Genomic DNA, 20,686 nt, shown 5'->3' with positions numbered 1-20,686 from the left:
AAAGTCTCACATTCCTTTAAGCTAATCTGCCTTTATCATCTCTCTTTCTTTTAAACCTGAGTAAGGTCAGGAGTGCAACTGGATTGGGGCCAGAAAATATTGAATTTTACACAGTTATTTGGAACAGTTTGTTGTCTCACTGCTGTCCAAACTTCCACCACTTCCTTTCTCCACCTGTCCCTTTTTTTGTTACCCCTGAAATCAGGCTGTTACCCTGCCCCCTTTGTAGGAACACCTTTGTGTGTGTGGTGTGATCTGTCGAAGGGGAGCACAGCCCTTGGATTTCTTAAAGCAGGGTTTGTGGCTGAGATTCTGTACAGAATGTGTGTGTCTATCTTTGAGATCAATCCATGCAGGAAATTTAATGGACCTAAAATCTGGGATCCTGTTAACAGAACAAAAAGGAAAGGGACACTGGTTGCTGGACAAATTGTCTCTCACAGATGCTGTAAAACTACAGGCATCTCAACAAGAGAAAACAGTTCTGAAATAAATTTGTCTTTTGTGCTGTTATGTCTTAAATGCAGTTTTCGTGGAACATGGCTGGGATTGATGTTTGTGTTGGTTAACCTTTTGTTTTGCAGGTCGGTGAAAATGTATACATAAAAGGAAAATGACATAGTGCTTATTTGTCAAAAGCTCTATGCTGATTTTGGCCTCAGCCTTGGGTTTTAAAGGTACTAAGCATGTGTAGGGACACATCAATCAACTAGTAGCCTATTGCAGTACTTCATCCAGAAAGGAATATTCTTAGTATAACACTCATGTCTTGAATTTGTAATTTGCTGGAATAGCTTTAAAAATTCTTTCAAGATATCTAGTGATGTGACGTTGCTTCAGAGTGTGTTACCTGTTGTGGAAAGGGCTTTTTATTTCTCTTTTTTTGTTTTTTTTTAAATATAATGGTGTGCCATAGGAGTAATAATTGAATGGGGGCTGTCGGTATTATGAACTCCACCAAGCTAATAGATATTTTGGGGGGATAATAGAAGGAGAGAAAGGCAGGAGTGTTTTCTAGAGATTAAGTAGTATCAAGATGGTTTGATGGTTTAGGAGATTGTATTCTGTTTTTTTAACACATCTGTGAATGTGGTGGGTTGGTTTTTCCTCCACTAGGAGGGTATCTAAAGAATTAATAATTTATTTCTTGCCATTTGTATAACAAAATGATTTTTTCCCCAGGTAGGCACTACTGTGTGTAGACTGCCAATGGTCTTTATTTTGATACAATATTAATAAGAACAATACAGGCTTTTCCCATTCATTTTACATCTTTTAGTATTTATGTAAAAGTGCTTTTCCCTATGAAAAAGAACTTTCTGTCGTCTCAAAGTGTAGTTTTGAAGAATATTGGTAACTATAAATAGGTTGTAATTTTGCTGTTAAATCTCTATAAAAACACACAAGATTTCAATAGTCTCATGTGGTTTTATTTGTCTTAAATTGGACCTTTGTACCTTTACATTTTATGTAGATTACCGCCTAAAGTGTATTTTCACATTCTGGATAAATGTCAGTAACTGGGCCGAAGGTGCTTAAAAAGCAATTTGTACTGGAATTCATATTCCAGATTTATTTTCTGGAGTGACTGATACTATTTTCCGGAGTGACTGATATTTAGCTACATGAGATGTGGTTTCCAGACTAAATGTGTGTTTCCTCTCGTGGTAGTGTAATTCTGAAGTTTCAAGTGCCGCAGACACCGTGGACACGGCTGGCGAGTGCCGCGGGCGGCGGTGATCGCTGCGGCGTGGGCAGCGCAGCAGAGGCACAGGGCACGGGGAAACTGAGGCACAGCAATACGGGAGGGACACTTGTCTGGGTCTCCAAGTATTTAATGTCTAAGTCGGGGCACGGCAAGTGACAAATCTGAACCTGGACAAACTACAGGGAACACGGGGAGGACACAACCTTTGACCGACAGGAGGGCATTAGGGGAGGGGTGCAGGGTAGGGGCTCCCCAGTAGAAGTCAACATGGGGAGGGAGCAAACCCCACAACCCAATTGCTTTGAGGAAGGGATGAACGACAGGGAACACTCCAGAACCAGAGGAGTGTGCAATCTTTGACAGATGGGTAAGACAAGGGAACGAGGGAGGTGTACAGGTGGATTGACATGTGGATTGACATGCATTTTGGTGGGGAAAACTGTGGTAAACAACTCAGGGCTGAAGCATTAGGGAAGCCAAATGGGACAGAGACTGAACCATTGCAAACTTTTAACAAGGAATAGTAAAACCTACTACAGAAGACCTACTGTAGAATAACAGACTACCACACATACTGACTTAATTTCTTGAAAAGGTTTTAATTACAGGTCAGAATTCTAAAAACTGCAACAAAGAAATCCTTACTGCATCACTTTGAGTTCCTGTATGGAATAAGAGCAGAAATGATGGAAAAACACTCTCAAAGTCAATGTAGAACGCAATTATTTAGCACCTGAACTACAATGGTCCTTGTGTTCCTGAACTTTTGCAGGATACATATGTGCTAAAAGCTGTCTTTTTTATTCTAAGTGTTTGGGGGGAAAAAACAAACAAACCTAGAACCTTGATGCAGATTAATGCAAGAGCAGAGTTTATAAATTGTTAGTAATTTCAAGTGAGTCTCTTGGTTTGTATATAATGCCACTTAAAAGCCTTGAAAGTTGTATGTTCTACCAGTGTTCAATGAATGTGGTTTATTGTGTCTGTCACAAAGACAGGAAGCTGAAAGAATGGGAAATTAAGTGGAAAACGTGGTATCCAGATAATTACCTGGGTTTAAATAGGGGATTTTTGGGTGTAGGGGAGGAAGACTTGTATGGAGATGATTGAGTAGATCTTTGTGAAAGCTTTCATTCCTCATGTCCTGCTCTCCATATTCAGGCAGAGGCTGATGGTTAATAAGAAAAACTGTTGAAAAAATGGTTAAATGGTTATTTAGGGGCTGAACAGTTTAAAAATATGCACGTTTGGGGTTGTAGCCTTAAATTTTATGTTCCCTATCCCATTCCTGTATAACTTCTGTGTTTTTTTCACTGTGTAAGTGAAAACTCCTAATACAGGAGTTTATTGCTTGTCCAGCATTGTGTTCCTGATGCTGGGATAAAAATCTAGTATTTGGGCAGACTTCTGAGTGTTAGGGCTTTTATTAAAAAAAAAAAAAATAAAAACAACACAAAAGTATAATCAAACAATGAAAAGTGCAAAAATTTTTTGTGGCTTGATCTGGTTTTCTGGATTTGTATTAAAGCACACACAAGAGAGACAGCTGTGATTATCCAGGTGTGTGGTAGCCTTCCAAGCATCTCCATGCAAATTTCAGCAGTTCTAAACACCTTTCAGCACATCAGAAGGATGTGTGCTTGGAGGGAGTTGACTCGGGGAATCATGTGGGGAAGAAAATGTTTCTGAGGTGGCAGGAGAACCACAGAAACTGAATTTTCTCTGGCTCTGACAGTGCGTGAAACATGGAGATGCAGCTCAGTGGTTCATGGATTAGGAAGAAAATGGAAGATAGGTTCTGAAATCTGGTGTACAGGGTTTGAATGCAACTTCTGTCAAGTAAAAATCCGAATGGAAGAGGTAATAAGTGCTGAAGGCAGCAGACTTTGTTAGGGAATGTCTCATTCACTTGCATTAGTCCGAATTCTGGGTGAATTTAAATGTTCTTCAGCTCTGCAGCAGTCCATGGCTGAACTGGTAGAAGTCTCCTGAACTGGATTTCCTTTTTTGCCTATAACTTCAAGACTTGTTTCCTCCCCTCTGATTTTCAGCATTACTCCTCTGCCCCTTTTTGTCTTGTTCAGTGCAGAATGAGCATATGAAAGAAGTTGTAAGTAGTTTTTGTTAGCTTCCTCTTGCATGGAAGCTTTTTGTTTTTCTTCTGGGAAGGCAACCTGACAAGCACTCAACTCTTTCATTTTCCTGCAGAGTTCCAACTTGGTAACAGGGCAGTATAGGTCAGTTTAGAATTAATCCCTCTAATATTGGCTCTTTCCCTGCTCATGGAACTGCAATTTAACTGATTTCAAGACCCTAGAATAATTTCCTTCCTTTTTCCCAGAAGTGTATAAGCAAACCTTCTTCATCAGTGTCCTGCAGCCACTGCTGTCAATGCAGCTATGCTGAACAATAAATTTGGAAGATTTAGCCTGTGTATGTGTCAAGGGTCCTTAAATGAGGCACTTGTTGCCTTTGCAGAGATAGAAGTGACTGAGCTGAAGCTGTTGCAGTGCTTGGGACAGTGAGAAAGGGGTCAGAGGGCTCTGCTGACTCTGAACTGCTCCTGCTTCCTGCTGCCATGCTTGGGCCTTGCACTGTTTACCCACACACAGAAATTCACAATTCCTGCTTTTATTTTGGTTTGGAGGAGGAGAGAGGGAGCAGACTATCTGAATCTCTAAAGTGTCTTTGGAAGGCAGAGATAATTTTTTCCTGTAGTCCCATTGAAGTTTGTAGGAAGGATTTGAAACAGCAGATTATTATTTTTTTTTTCTTTTTCCCTTAATTTTTTTTTTTAATCTCATTTCCTGTTTTCTTGCTGCAAATAATTAGGTTTCAGGGCAATACTAGAAGTTTAGTTTAGCAGAGTCTGGGAATGAGTTAAATGATGTGTTTTCCACCTGTGAATGCACCTTTTTAACCACGTATGCAGTTCTTTTCCCAGGTCTGTAGCACTACCTGGACTCTTCAGGGATACAATCCATGAGATATATAGTAGCCAGTAAGGTCTCTGCTCCATCCAGCATTTAATAGGTAATTTCCTAGCAGTGCATCCAAGATTACTCTATTGAAGGAGAGTAGAGACTAGTGAGAGACTTGGAAATCCCAATGTCTGAGTTACACTCAGTGGTGGAGATTTACATCAATCAATACCTGTTTCATCCTGTCTGTTGTAGGTTTTATGTTCAGCACAAATGCTGAGGCAAGTTTGTTCTCAGTAATACTCTGCAGCCTTGAGATTCAGAAATTCTGTGATTGTCAAAAGAGAATTTCCTCTTACTGATTTCAGGCAATCTTTTAAATTCTTTTTCTATGAAAGATAGTATGAAAACAAAATCTGCCACCATTTTCTTATTTGCACATAGGTATCTGCTCTTGATTTCTTTTATTTTTTTTTTAACTGGGCAGTTCCAGTCTTTCTGTCTTCACAGGGGCAAACAGTCTGTATTGTAGGTTAGTATACTGGTATTTTTAGTGCTTACTTTTTTCAAGAAGGTTAATACAAAAAAAGAAAAATAAAGTTACTGTTTAAAAGAGTACAGTTCCTTTTTAGTTTTGGTTAACCAACCAAATTGTTTACCAGTTTTTCCCCCTGCTGTTTTTAATACACTTTTCAAGCAGGAATTCCTTTTCCTGCTGGATGAATTCTCTTGTGGTTCTTTTATGCCTGGGTGTGCTTCAGGTTTTAGCAGTCTCCTCCTGCATCCCCTTTGCTGCTTTACTGATGCTCTTGTATTGGAAGCTCTTTATAGGAAGAGTTAATTCATATCAGATTTCCCAGTGTAGGCACAAAAGGGATGTATAACAGGTGCCTTTGTCATTCAGTTGTTGGAACTAACTTTACTTTGTAAAGAGGTGAACTTCATACTTTAGTTTGGTATAAGTCCTTACCCCTCTTTCTTCACCCTTTTCCGTACCAAGTTCCAGAATTGATGGAGGTGGTGGTGTATTTTTGCCACTGTCTAGGACCCTTCATGCCTGATAATGTTGGTTTTGTCATCCAGTGGTGCAGGCAGCTGGGAACCACTAACACAGCCACAGTGATAGAAGTTGGGACTAATTTAATTTCTCCTCTTGTGGCTTCTTCTTTTCCTTTCAATGGCAGATTAATTCAGCTGCTGTTTATTTGTTGTTTATTTCCCTTTAATATAGGGACAGTGAGCCCTGGCACAAAACCACCTCAGTTCTGAGGTGCTTCCTGTGGAGGGTTTGAAGTGGTTGTCACCAGGAGAACACAAACCGTGATGCTGGATCCCAGCTGTTAATTTAAGGTGCCATCTTACAGCTTGGAATGAACCTTGGCATGGCCATAGCAGTTAATTCATGTTTGTCAGTGTGCTCCTTACCCCTCATCATGCCTGATTCAGAACTGTATTTGCTAAATAAAATACATTTAATTTTACAAGTATGGCAGAAGAAGGGCTGATAGATAATATATATATATAGAATTGTACCTCCCAGTTAATGAGGCACAAGTTGGAAAGTTTTAAAATCACCCAAGTTCCATTTTTAATTTATCAAAAACTATTTAATATTACATTTTTAACTTGTTTTCCATTCCCAGCTTTCACCCAGGAAACCTTCACAGACTGCTGACATGTGTTGGTCTCTCGCTCTCAGTGAAGCTCTTTGCAAATGTTACAAATTACAGTTTCAGTTCTTACTCTGGTGTTAACAGCTCCATTATGGGAACACTGTTAATTAATGGCTAAAGAACTAATTCTGAATTTTTATCAGCTCTCATTTTCTATTTCAGGCTTAAGCACTATATCCTAGAGGCTTCTAGATTTCAGTTAGTTTATTAATTATCTTGTCATTTCCACTTCAGTTTGTATAAATCACAAACCTGGCTGTTTTCTGCACTTGTTCAGCTCTACAGCCTCTGTTACTACTCTGTGTTTAGTGCATTTTGAATTTTGTTGTTCAAATGTTCTGCTCAAAATATGCTTTTAAAATCCTGCAAGAGCTGAGTGAACTGGGGTGTGCAGGTTATTGATTGATGTGTGCTCAGTTTGTGATTAACCTCTGCTGATGCAGGTAAAGAAATGTTCTGCTGAGGTGTAGCAGGGGGTTAAATAATAATTTTTCTGATGGATTCGGCACTGGTAGGGTTAAATTAGAATTCTGTTCAGTTTTGGGCACTGGACATCAAGAAGGGGTTTTCTTTTTGTGGATGCTTTTATTAGCAGGTGCCTGAGAATATGATATCCAAGAACTGAACAAATTAAGATGCTAAGACTTAACAAGAGATAAGAAGTTACTCCTGTGCATTAGGCTACTATGAGGATAAAGATGATAAAGGATTACAGAGACTCAAATGAGCATTAGTTGACTTAAATAATGGGACCAGAGACTTGGGTTGCTACTTGGGGAGGAAGACTTCTAATTCCAAGAATAACAAACCAATGGAATAGATTAGGGGAGGGACTCACCCCTGACAATCTTCAAGAACAAATTAGGCATCTGTCAAAAGGAGATGCTGTTCATTCCTACCTGAGGAGTGGCAGCCTGACAAGGTGACCTCTTGAATCCCATCCAGCACTGATTTTAGTGATGAGAGCAGGTAAAGAATGTGGGGTTGTTATTTGCAGAATTATGGTGGTAATCAGAAGTTATCTGACAGTAACCCCAGCAGCTGAGAATCCTCTCTGAGCTCCTGGGCTCTCTGTTATCTCTGCAGTTGCCCCAGACTGTGCAGCTTTGATGTGAATCCGTCCCAGGCAAAGCAGGTTGTGTTTCCTTTGTGGAAGGCTGGAAAGGTCATGGGGAGATGAACTTTTCTGCAAATGAAACTGTCATGTCCTTCTGCAGATGTTGCCTACCCAGGGCTTGGAAAACAGCATTATAAAACTGGTTACTGATTTACAACAATTAGTTTAGCTGCTGTTTTATCCAATTTCAAGGAGAAAAACATGCAAGACTTTTAAGCTGTACAAACAAGTCGATAAAGTGGCCTTAGGATACTGTTCTTTTTTCTTTTAGTGTTGCCCTTTAATTAGTTATAATAGATTATTATATATTAATAAGATTAGCTTTGTTTTAGTAGCTTTGTTTTCAGAATAATAGGAACTTCTGTTGACTCTTTTCTTTGTTTTTCTGTCAGTCTTTCACTCTTCACTATGATAATTTGTATTTCATGTTTTACCCCTAGGCTTTGTCTTAATCATAACTCACATGAATCTGTTTTAAGGAGAGTCAGAATGTTTCTCTGCATTTTGGCACGAAAGGAACAAGTTGCTACTAAGATTGAGAAGCAAAATTAAGTTATCTTTAGAGGAAATGTGTGTGAAGACAAAATGTAATCCTGACTGGCTGTACCTGGTACAGCTGCTGCTGAAAGCTGGAATTCATGGAGCAGACTGTATTTGACATGATCCTTAGGATAGAGTAAATTAAAAATTAGAGGCAGAAGCTGTTGAAATTAACACTTCTGTGCTGCATCCGAGTTTTCGTGGTGCTGCATCCGAGTTTTCGTGGTGCCTTTGGGCTAAAAGGTGAAGCTAAGAGTGTGGATCTGTGCAATGTGTGGGAATTTGTGTAAACTGCTGTGGTCTGGAGAAATAAACGTCATTTAAGAACCACTCAATTGGTGTGGAAGTAAAAGGAAGCCTTTTTCTTGTCATCTGCATTAAAACCTGTTTAATATGTTCTAAAAATTGGTTTTCTTGTTTAGGAATGTCTTGTGGGATTTTGACTGGTGACTGAGGGGAATATCCACCAAGGAGGAGGATTGCAGTTACTATATTCCCTAGTGAATATGTACAGACATTGTTTTATACATATTAATCAATGGTTATCAGGAAAAATCAATCCATTTCCATAGGGGAAAAATACTGTTTTTATTTTGCCCATTTATTTTGATGATACAAAACGAGGATTGAAATTTATAAGAGAAATAGTGGAAAAAAGTATATGTGATGTGCTTTTTGGGGGGAATATTCTGTCTTGGTTGCTTCTCAAATGCTTTGTAAATATTAGGTTGAGTTTAGTCCCTCTCATTTTTGGGTTGTGGATAGAAAAAAGTATCAGTCAGAATCTCTGTAAAACTTAGTCAAAGAGTGGAGTCTAAAGGAGGAGTGGGATGTAACACTAAATTAACTTCTGTTCCATTTCCTGCCTGGAGTTCCTGACAGTATTTAATTTGTATAAGAAATTGGGCTTTGGTACTCTGGGAATTTGCTACCTCCATGAATTTATTAAATAACCAAGTGAATTTTTTGGAAGATTAGGCCCCTTTAGAGGAAGCTGGTGTGCAGCACACGATTAATCCTCAGATGGGGATTTGAATGAAGCCAAAGTTGAGTTGTCACAGGCTCCCAGCCCCTGCTGATTCAGCTCAGTGAAGGGAGGGTTTCTTTGTGCTCCTCTCACGCTCTTCCAGGCCTTCCAGCAGCCCGTCTTGGGCCTTGCTCTCCTTTCATCAGAAGAGGAGAGGGAATTCTTCGAGACAGGAGTGTCTAACATTGGCTTCATTTTACAACTGAATCAGCTTTTTCTTCTCTTAAAGGCAAACAAAACCTTTAAACTGTTTTCACAATCTGAAGAGAGTACTGAACAGAGCTTCCCTTCCTAGGAAACAGATTTTGGAGTTCTATAATGTATTAATCTGTGTGGCTTTTTGGTGTTAAATGGGGATTGCATTGAAGTTGTCACTTTGAAAAGCCTTTGGTACCTCTGTGGAAACAGATACTGAGCACCACTATTCTCAAGTGGGAGTAGGAGCATTGGTCATATTATGCCGAGGAGGAGATAATAGAGTGAAAGTACAAAAAGGGTGAGGACTGCACAAGTTGTGAAAATAAATCTACATAAAACATATTTCTGTGAATACGTTACTCTTGAAGTTGATAGAAGTTAAAAAACAAGGCAAGACCTTGTGGGTAGCTGGGTTGAGATTAGTTTTGGAAAGGCAAGATGAAAGTGGTGAGTTTGAGAAAGGATTTGGAGCACAGTCAAAATGAAGTGGGGAGGGGGAGAGTGGTGCCCATGTGCATATAATGTGAGTACTTAAATGCACAGCTGTCGCTTGAAATATGATCTTTTTTGGACTGAGTCTGTGTTACAGCAGTTTGAAGTGTTATGTTGAACTTGTGTTCTACGTTGTTAAAGCTCTGTCTTTTTAGCTGATTTTATCTGATGGCTCATGTGAATAGGAGATTATATTAAGTATGGACTCTTTTTTTTTTTTTTTTTGTGTGTGTTTTTAGCATGACATGGAATTGAGCTCTTATTGAAGTCTGTACTTCTTTCCCCAGTTAGGTTACAGCAACCTGGTTAAAAATTTCTGGAGAAGTACTGGTGGTGCAGCTGACAGTGTCGTAGTGGGGATGTGTTTTGGGGTGATGTGCTTGGTCTCTATGTTTGGGTCCACTGAGGTGTCCAGGTTCTGCTTAATGGACTATATTCTTATGGTGACCAAGCCACTATGCAATAGTGAGAATAAATAAGTGCTTGTATGCTAATTATTCTGAAACAAGACTGTTTAATTCTCACAGCATTGTCTGTGCAAACAATGCTTTTGAGTCAGTTTAGAATTCAGTAATTGCCCTGACTGTTCTGGGGTTTCTCCTGAGGTCATTTGTTAATAGGTTATAGTCTGGGCTGTGTTTTTGCTGCATGGGTGTGTTTTTGGTGCTGCTGCTGGAAGTGCTCCAGGCAGCTCTGCTGCCCGGTTCACTGCTGGAGGTGTGGGGCAGTGGTGAGATGATCTAGGATTGCATGGATGTACAAGTTGGAAGGGACCCAAAAGGACCATTGAGTCCAACTAAGGCTTGGTGCCATGACTGCTTCCTTGAGGAGCCTGTTCCAGTGACTGACACCCTTTCCTGTAAAGAACCTTTCCTCATGTCCAATCTGAATTCCCCCTGATGCAGCTTCATCTCCCTTTTTTTGTGTCCTAAATATATATGCTCATACAGACTACATTTTTTTCAAAATACCTATGGAATGCTTTGCTTCCTATCTTGTTAAAACATTAAATCTTAGATCCTTTCTGCCTCCTTAAAACTAGTGGCTGGAGAATAATTCCCTATGAACAGTGTACAGTTCACAGATGGAAATTTGTTTGTGGTTGCTCAGTGACTGCCAAAGTTCACTTGATTCAGTGGTTTGTGCAAGATAGAGGAGAGTACAGCTACAGGAGTAATAACATTGCAGATAACTTGGCTATTATTGTCTCATCTCTGCTAAAGAAGATATTACTTGTGCCCAGCAGTTGCTGCTTCTGTTCTTTCCGTGCACTGACAGTCTTTCCTGTCTGCTGTGATCTTTGTGGAGTTTTCTTTGACTCACTGTGGAGCCAAAGGGACATCATCAGAAACCAGATTAAGTGTTCTGTAAAGATAAAAACATTGCAGTGCATAAAATTGTTTATTTGCTTTGTTGCTGTGAATCAGTTTGTGGAACCACTACACAGGGTTAGGAGAGGGAAGTGAAACAAATAATGTTGGTCTTTAGTGGTCCGTCTTTGGCTTTGTGGAGATTGAAGTCATTGAGGTCGCTGCTGTGTTGAAATGAAGTGGAGAAACTGGGAAGGGTTTGGAAGGAGAGGTATTTGTGTGTGAAAAGCATGAAGAGGACAAATTTTCTTGAAGAGAACAATCAAAGAGCTTTAAAGGTAGCTGGAAACATAAGGAAGCTGAGGAAGGAACTCCATGCCTAGAAGATAAATTAAGATTTTTACTCCTGGATACTGGTAATTTTGTAATGGCTCAGAGGTGTCCTTGGGGAAGGAGTCAAATTAGAGACAGAATAGGATGATACTGGAGGACAAAACAGACTGTCAAGTCTTGTATGTGGACATTTAGATCTACAAATAAGTTATCTTTTAATTACAAATAGGTTGAATTCTGTGTTGGTTTTAGGAGGAGAGTACGTTACTATGGGGTAGATAAAACAGAATAAGGAAAAATAAGGGAGCAAAACCAGACCAAGTGGGTGACTTGCAGCTGGTTGGGCAAAGTCTAAAAGGGAGTTGTTTTCTACCACAAAAAGTGTTAAATTAAAAATTTAAATATTGTCACTTTACTGAAAACCTTTCCCATGTGGAAAAAGGTAGAGAAGTTTCAAAAGCTGTGAAAAATCCCCCTCCCCTCTGATTTTTTTTCCCTGAGCAGATGTACTTGTTTGGATTTGTTTTATTTTTAAGAAACCATTTTGTAAGATCCATAGATTTTTAAGTTTTTCTTTTACATAAAGACAAATTAAAGCACAGATCTTAAATCCAAACCATGTTTAATGTTTAATCTCCTTTTGACCACTTCAGAAGCTTTCAGCATTTTATCCCTATTAGAAGGAGACTAATTGGTCTTTTAAGAAGTGTTACAACTGGTTGGGCTCAAGTTTAGCATAGAGAGTTCTTGTCACCACTTGCTTCCTAAGTAATTGATGAATGAAGTAAATCAGTAAGTAACCTGTGGAAACAAATACTGGCAAGGTGTGCCTGGAAATGGCTCTTGGTGTAAGGGAGAAGAAATGATCCCATGTTTGGATTGTCCTGTCTGCATTACTTGTAGCAGCTAATGAGCAAACGAGAGGCTCTTTATCTGTCCTCTGGGATTGTCTTCCAACATTAAATCAAATCACAGTGCCATGCATTTGTACACTGAATTTTGCACACGTGGGTGGTTCTATTGAAAATCAGTGAGAGAACTTGTGTGGAAATTGTAACGTCTGCAAGTGTTTGCATTATTGATGCCTCAGCAATTAAAACAATATTTTTCTAGCATTTGGTGCTTTCTTGATGCTGTATGTAAGTCCCATGGCATTACACAATTATTTCAACTAGTGTTTTAAGGGGTGCTACCGATAAAACTTCCCAGAGTAGGGAAAGGTCATTACTACTGCCCTTGGAAATTAAAAGTAGCTTTTGCCTTCTCAGAAAACATCTTCAGTTAAATCAATAAGTGCATGGGTTTCACACTCTAGAAGCAGTCTAATGAGCAATTTGCCTTTTCATAAAAAACTTGCCATGATATCATTCCCATTTTGTTAATTATCACTGTTTTTACAAATTGTCCCAAATCATGACTAATTCCATAAAAATGTTCAGAGCAGGTGTGATTCTGGGGAAAGCTGTTGTTTTCCACTCAGTCTGGGCAGAGATGGTGGGACAGCCTGACTTAGCAGATTCTGTGTTAACCATAAAATCAGGGCTTGGAGGCAGTGCCATTCATCTTATGGAACACCATAAAAGCAGTTCATGTTCTTGTTGATTTATTTTTTTTTTTCTCCATGGTATGGAGTGTGTTTCAGGTAAATGTCTGTGACTTTTTTCTGGTTTTCATGTTGAAATTAAAGTCTTTTACTTCTTCCCCCCCCCCCCCCCCCCCCCCCATCTAATTTATTACACCTTGGATGAAAACTTAAGAGAAACTGTGCAGAGATTATTTGAACTTCTTATGTTACTTTATCTCCTGAGATTTTTTTTGTGGAAATCTTTTGGTGGCCCTTATGTGTGTGGAAAATTAAGTATCCAAGGTGAATAAAGTTTGGGAAACAGTAGAAATCCAGTTTTAAGTGCATAATATATAAGCCTGGGCTTTCTTCTGGTACTGATTTTGTCCCTATAGTATATATTTGTTTGAAAGAGAAAGAAGAAAAACAACTAGCAAAGTAATAAACTCAACTCTATACATCACTTGGCTCTGGAATTCTTATAGATCAATTGTTTTCTTTAAGAAACAAACCCACAACTTTCTGTGTGTTATGTATGTATTGAGCAATATCTATATATTTTACTTCAGCTGAGAGCTGGCTCGGCTGCCCTGTGATGCACATACCCTGAGGACATAAATGCTTTTCACTAGTTCCTCCCACACACTTTTTATTTTCCAGGGAAGCACTTTCTAATTCTATATCTGGATCCTGCTAGTGTTTTGAATCACTCAACACACTTTCCAGCACTCACTTATTTTTGCTATTAAATATATATTATCACTAATAAAGGTTCATTTTGTTATGCTTTAACCATCCTCCTCCAAAATAACAAATCCATATAACTTGTGAAATTTTTAGTTTGCTTTCATGGGACCAACAGGATTTCAGGCAACTTCTCTGTTTTGAGTTCAAATATAAGTCTCTGTCTTCTACAAACTTCTGTGTTTTGTTTTAGGGTAGGTTTTTTTACGTTCTTTTCCTAAGGACTTCCAACTAAATAATCTGCACTTGTAAAATAGGATCTGTACTGCAGGTGGTTAACTTGTCTTCATAATATGAATATCAGTTAATTTGCTCTTAAGTTTTTTGGATGTTAGACTACTTTGATATTAGTTAAGAAAATACCTTAATGAATTTTAAATATTTGTTTCAGATTTCATGTTTCATCCTGTGTTGAGCACCTGCTGCTGAGAGCTGGAAAGTCTACTTAGGGTATGTACAACAGCTAATGATTTCAATTTCACACTGAGTTTTATTCTGGGTAAAGCAGGTCAGGATGAGATTTTGTTGTTGTTTCCTTGTAATTATTGTTGAAAATCCTGATTGTTAAACAGTGGGTGTTAAAAAAGAATTTCTTGGTTTGTTTTTTTTCCTGAGCCTCCTGGAATTGGCTTTTCTCTGACAGCTTGTTCGTGGTCCTTCCATTCAGCCCGAGGGTACAGAGGTGGGCAGACCTGTGGAGCAATCAGTTTGTTGTTTGGAGTTTACAAGGTGTTTACTCACCTACCAAAGCCATTTGGCTGAAAATTGTCTGAGCAATCCTGTGTGCTGCCTTTTGGAGCAAAATACTACTAACAATTCTCCATTATCATGTTCTGCTTTTCTGTAGTACAGAAGAAATGGGTCTTAATAAAACAAAATCTTTGCTGTAGGGGTGCATGGTCTAATCTAAAGAAGTTTAGCTGAAAGCAGGAATACAGAAGTTACAGCCACAGAATTCTTTGTATTATATTAATTTATTAATTTATTTCTAGTTTGCATATTTTTGATTCCTTGTGAGACTCCTCCCCGACCCTGTCTCCAGGGTCAATGGTTATATTTGAAAATTTCATTTTTACTCCTCAGTGTAGTTGGTATTTCTGACTTCTGCCTTTACTACTGCTCTATATATGGATGTTTGACTATTCTTACATTTGATTGTGGCTAGAATAACTTGTTGGATCCTTATTTTTAATTTGTGATTTGGTTTCCCCCACCTTTCTGCAACCTTCCCTGTGGCTGGTGGTTTGAGAGCCTGTATTAAATAATTTTTTTCTGTCGCTTAGGCTTTGGCAGGTAACAAAATTCATCTCCTGCTACTTCAGGAGCACTTTTGAATCTAACTTGTGGATGTAGTTACCCTTATTTAAAACTTTGGTATCGCCTGGTTTAGTCTCGATGTTCATGCCTGGACTGTGATACACTTGAGAACAAAGGAGATGTGGCTGCTTGCATTTCACATGGAGCAGGCCCCTAATGGGACTTCAGGCTGTGATCCATAATATATGTATTTTCATCTTCAGGGATCAGCAGAGGGTCACTTAATCTAAATTTGCATGGACGGATATCTTTATTCTTCAGTAGCTTACTTCTGAATGTCGTCAGCCTTTCTTAAACTTCAGTTTTCAAGTTTATGATGAATATTTGCTTCTCCTCTCCAATTTCTCCCTTCCCTTTTCTGATATGGGATAGTGTTTGTTTATATTATGCAGTTAGTTTTTTCCAAGGAATTTCATCTACTCTTACTACTCCAGAGAAAAAGTTTGAATGTCTTAAAAAAATAGTAGTCTTCTGTTTTGTCATGTAAGTTGGAAAAAACCCAAAGTATTTCAGTTGGAACCAGTACTGATATTTTTGTCAGTTAAAATCAAAATCTGTAGCCTTATGCCTCATGTTAATTCTGACTTATGATTCAGATGGAAACCCAGACACTTGAAAAATATTTCCTGGACATGGAAAACTAATAGTGTGGGAAATCCAAAAAACAAGGGCAGTGGGGTGGGAGCAAAACATTTTATCATATATAAAGGCCTGCAAATCAGATCTGTGATTTCAGGGGGTTTTTAATGCTTCCTTTAATTTTGTTTGACCTTTTGAAAGGAACAGCTCTGACTGTCGTGATGTCACAAGCAAAAAAGTGCACTTGTACGTTTTGTGAACTGAAGCCATTTGCTCCCTGGAATATGTGGTTCCAGTGAGTCATATCCTGGTAAAACCATGACAACAAAGTATTTATTAGTTTGTTAGGTAAATATCTTGCAGTACCTGCCTAGATAAGACTTTATAGAAAACCAGCCCAGTGAATAACAAGGTTGTGAAATATGAAGTAGAGTGAGAGGAAACAGTGAAAAATCTTAAATGTAGATTGCAAGTACTTCTGACTTGTCAGGTTTATATTGAAGTCTGAATTCTTTTTTATTTCTTGCTGGGGATTTGGTAAGAGGAAGGAATTAGTGCTGCTTGCTCTTTGAAAGTGGTATTGTATATGCAAACACTGCAAAGACATTTCCAGTGGAAGTGACAAAAAAATGTACTGCATCTCTTAGTCATTCAGCTGCTTTATAAACTCTTACTTCTTGTACGTACTGCAAAAAGTCAAGCTGTTATTTGTACCATGATAGTCTTTTCATCGTGTGATCACATACTTTGTTCCTCAGACTCACGACCTGTTTGCTCCAGTCCCCTTGTCTGTTCACGACAGTATTCAAGCCTTCCTCTTCCAGGATGGAGTTTTCAAGTGTGCTGTGGTAGTGCTGCCTTCACCTATTCATCCTATGGTTTTTAGTGTTTGTACTGGGTGGATTCACAGAATTTAGGATGAAAGGTTTCAGTTTTGGGTCTGGGCTCAGACAGACATACCTGTTTTTGTTGTAACATTTAAAATTTACCCTCAGAGCAGATCTCTCACTGATTTGACCAGCACTGAAATCAATGGGCAGTTCTGTATTTAACTCACCAGTTATCAAGGCCATGAAAGAAAAGCAGGAAACTTGACAAACTGACTCTGCTAACATCATCCAGAATCCCTGAATGCCTGGAGAAAGGAGGCTTGGGGGACCTTATTGCTCTCTACAGCTCCCGGACAGGAGGCTGTAGGCAGGTGGGGATCAGGCTCTTCTTCCAGGATACAAGGCACAGGACAAGAGGAAATGGCCTCCAGTTGCTCCAGGGGAGATTTAGATTGGATACTAGGAAAAAATGCTTTCACCAGAAGGATGGTTAAGCATTGGAACAGGCTGCCCAGGGAACTGTTTGAGTCCCTGTCTCTGGAAATACTGAAAAGATATGTAGATGTGACACTTGGTGACATGGTTTAATGGTAGGCTTGGCAGTGCTGGGTTGATGCTTAGACTCAATGATCTTAGAGGTCTTTTCCAACCAATGTAAGACTACGATTCTCAGAATGAGTGCAGAAGACACAAATCATACAATAGGAAGGGATTATGAGTAGGAGTTCTGTTTAGTTTTATAATTTTGACTTACTCTTCAGGCCAGTGTTTGAGCATGGTATTAGTGCAGGCATTGTGTAGTTAAAAATGTGTAATTTTACATGTACTTATTGTGTGATTTCAAACAAATCACAGCCATTGACAATAGGTGCTGCCTGCTGGCCTTCCACCTAAGGAGCAGCTTCCAAAGGATGTTCTCTGGATTGTATCTCTACTGCAAGTGGAATTAAACTAGTATTGGATGAGAAACCGTGTTGTATCTAGCATAACTCTTGTTTAAATGCAGTATTGTAGATGGAGAAATTAATGTCCCTTTTTATATCTTTTTAGTAGTTTTAGCAGTTAGAACTTTAGTGAGCTAGAACTTACTTCTTAGTAGTTAGAACTACTTCCCTAGTGAAATCTCAGATCTGGGTTCTTGTCTGTTTTGGATGTTATGCATTTAATTTTGTTTTAATACATTCAGGGCTTTTCTCTTGACATAAAATCTGTTTCAAAAGATTTCAGTTGGCACTTCAAGGTGTAAAGAACAACCACTGTTCTCAAGTGTAAAGCTAATTAATGGATGTTGCTCCTTGCCAGGAAGACCTACATGCTTATAGCTCCTCCTGGCTTCTGGAAGTGGAATTTTGCTGGGCTTTCTGACTAGTTTATTATTCTGGACTTCTGGGTCATTGCAGAAGGATTTACTTTGCCATCAAGGTTATAATAAACTTCAGCTTCTTCCAGGGAGGCTGGGCTTGAACTGGCAAGTTCAGTACAGAACATGCTCTTCTCTCAGGCTGGGCCCTTCCAAGGGCTCTGTGCTCTGTCTGTGTTGACAGGCACCACCAGGGTTTTCAAAGCAATGAGCTTGGATGTAAGGAACACAAATCACTCTGTGTGGTGCCTGATGCCTTTCTGAGCCCTTTGCTTGGCACAGCTGATATTCCTCAGCCTGTCCCCAGAGCAACTGTTGTCTCTTACAGGGGACTGAGTGGGCTTGGGGAAATAAATTTCAATGTTTGGGGTATTGTCCTGCATTGTCTCATCCCTCCATAGAGTTCAGTAAAACTTCAGCCTGTCTGGATTATCTCGGAATATGTTGTGAGATAGAATGAAGTAGAGCTTCAGTTTCCCCTCTGGAGGTGCCAAAGGTCTTCTGTGTCCCAAACAAAATATTTGTTTTGGTTGTTAGCCCATTTGCAAATGTGAATAGGGAAACATCAAGCAGAAAACAGTCTGACTCTGTAAATAGTACTGCTCTGTAATGCAGCTTGGATGGGCCTGGAGCAGCACATTCTGATGATGCCAGGGATAGCCATGCAGTGCTGCTGCTGCTGCTCCTTCCAGTGTTTAAATGGCAGGTTTAAGTCATGATATTCTAGTTATTATTTGAGGTAAAGCTTGTAGCTCTGTTTCTTTGATAACACTTAGCTTGCTCAGTGGTAATGTATAATTGGCCTTTGATTCTTCGTCTTGGTTAATGGGTTGAGTTCTGCACTGGCTGTTGTTTACTGTAGGAAATACACAAAAATGTTTAATGCTGGCCTAGGAAAGTTTCTAAAAACAGCAGGATATTCTGAATCTTTGAACAAGACAATTCTTACACAAAATAAACAGTGATAATGTTCTCCTCACTGCTAGGTGGTAGATTTCTTAACTATCCACTATGTCCTGGATACTTAGTGAATCAACTCCCTATCAACCTTGCTTGTCCAAATATACCTTGGTGTGGTAAGAAAAAAACTTGAAGAGAATTTTCTGAAAACATAAAAAGACCAAAATTCAAACCAGATGGTTTCAAGTATTTTCAAGGCTTAAAAATTTCCATTTTTTTACTTAAAAACTGAGCAAAGATTTCCAGGCTTCCTGTTCTCTTTATGGCAATGTTGGTAACTGGTGTAGCATTCGAGTTGTAGTGTGGGGCAGGCTGTAATGAGTGTCCTTCTAGAGAAGGAACACTAAGGGATACAAATGTACTGACATGTCATAAAATACTTGGATAAAAAAGAAAGGCCAACTTGATAGGCAGCAGGACCAGCAAGTGCCAGCCCAGGGGTTGCCAAGGTTGGTTTTTCTGTGCTGTGTTAAGGGAAGGATCTGGGTTATTTCCTAGCAGACATTCATAGAGAGCTTCCTCTGAAGGGAAGTAGGCTCAAGTGCACTTCCTGACACGTGTTTTAATTAGCAGTGCCTGGGAGGCAGGGAATTTCATGCCTGGCATTTTAGCCTAGCCCTTATCAGCACTGTACAAAGTGAAACCATTACTTGTCTCCCTCATTTTTGGCACACTGTGTTCACAAGTACTCACAAAATACTGCTTTTTATTTTATTTTCCCCTTTATCTCAGTAGTCTTGATAGAATCACAAAATATTCTGAGTTTGAAGAAACCCACAAGAATCATTGAGTCCAACTCTAAAGTGAATGTCCCACATGGGGACCAAATCCACAACCTTGATTTTATCAGCATCAAACCTTGAACAACTGAGCCAACAGTCCTTGTTCACTTTTGCTTTGCTGAACCCTCCCTGTTTTCTATGGTATTGTTGTCTTGCTTGTAATCTCATTTTGTTTATGCAGAGTTGGTTATTCTTTCCTAATTTTAAAGCTGGTGGGAAATCATGGGATGATGTTGGAAGCCTCTGATGTGACTCCTTTCCTTCTCATGTGTTTCTAAGACAAATCAGTTATATGCAAATACTGAGTGTAAAACCTTTTAAATCAGTCTGACTCCCCTTTGTGCTTAGATTCTTGTAGATAATTTGCTTTGGTTATTCTCTGCTCCTTTGAGATGTTGCATCAGTCTTCCTGATGCATCACAATTCCTTAGATGCCAATTTCTATTGCAACTATTGTGTTTTTGAAATAATGCAGTGTTTTCATGTGCTTGAGTTTCATTAAATCAATTTTCAATAACAACAACTAGCAAAAATAGTGACTTATTTTTTATGCTTTTGTGTACTACCCACACATACTGCTGTCTTTAGTGTAGACTAGGTGACTGTGAGAAGTTACACAATTTCTTTTATTTCTTTCTGACCAGCAGCTGTGTATCAGTACGCTCTTTTCCAGGTGAGAAGTAAAGCAGACAACGTGAATTCCCTGTCAAGAGTTCAGACAAATGCAGCTTGGGCAGCATTTTTTTAGTAAGGAGGATGAGGAGTACACAAAGAGGCAGTAAGAGCCTGTAACTGCACCTGAAAATGAATGCATTAAAGGAGATGAAATCTTCTGTACCAAGAGGGAACCTTGATCACCTGGCAGGAGTTAATAGCTGTTCCAGGTGCCCTTTAACAACAAGTGGAAAACTTATTGTTAGCAGTCCACTCCCAGCTGTGTTATGGAAGGTTCAGTCTTTAAATTGCTAACCAGGTTTCCCATTAAAAAAAAAAAAGGTCATTTCTTATTTTAGGGTTTAGATGGTGCAGAGTAAAAGGGCACATAAAAAGTCACGGTTGTCAACAGGACTCCAAGTTTGGCATTCCAGGTTATTTTTGTAAGTATTGTAAGCAGGTGGCTGTGTTGTCATTTCCCTCTTTCAGGATCAGTCTACTTAGCTGAACTTTTAGGGGAGGATGGTAAAAGCTTGGCAGAATTGTAGAGAGTTTTAAGGTCCAAAGGAATCGGGAC

General features: G+C 39.1%; 1 protein-coding gene across 7 annotated transcripts in view; it reads left to right on the top strand.

The window, feature by feature from the left end:
- Nucleotides 1-20,686, top strand: part of PTK2 (protein tyrosine kinase 2) — a 187,643-nt gene that overhangs the window by 1,554 nt on the left and 165,403 nt on the right. For all 7 annotated transcript variants that reach the window (XM_085572606.1, XM_085572603.1, XM_077781887.2 and 4 more), the window contains exon 2: nt 14,019-14,077. The gene's annotated coding sequence lies outside the window, so the exon portion shown is untranslated. The remainder of the gene's footprint in view (nt 1-14,018; nt 14,078-20,686) is intronic.

Source organism: Lonchura striata, chromosome 2 (assembly GCF_050655825.1).
Source record: "Lonchura striata isolate lonStrDom1 chromosome 2, ASM5065582v1, whole genome shotgun sequence".
NCBI classification, from domain to species: domain Eukaryota; kingdom Metazoa; phylum Chordata; class Aves; order Passeriformes; family Estrildidae; genus Lonchura; species Lonchura striata.
The sequence above is the reverse complement of the archived record's forward strand: the minus strand, read 5'-3'. Positions and strand labels throughout refer to the sequence as shown.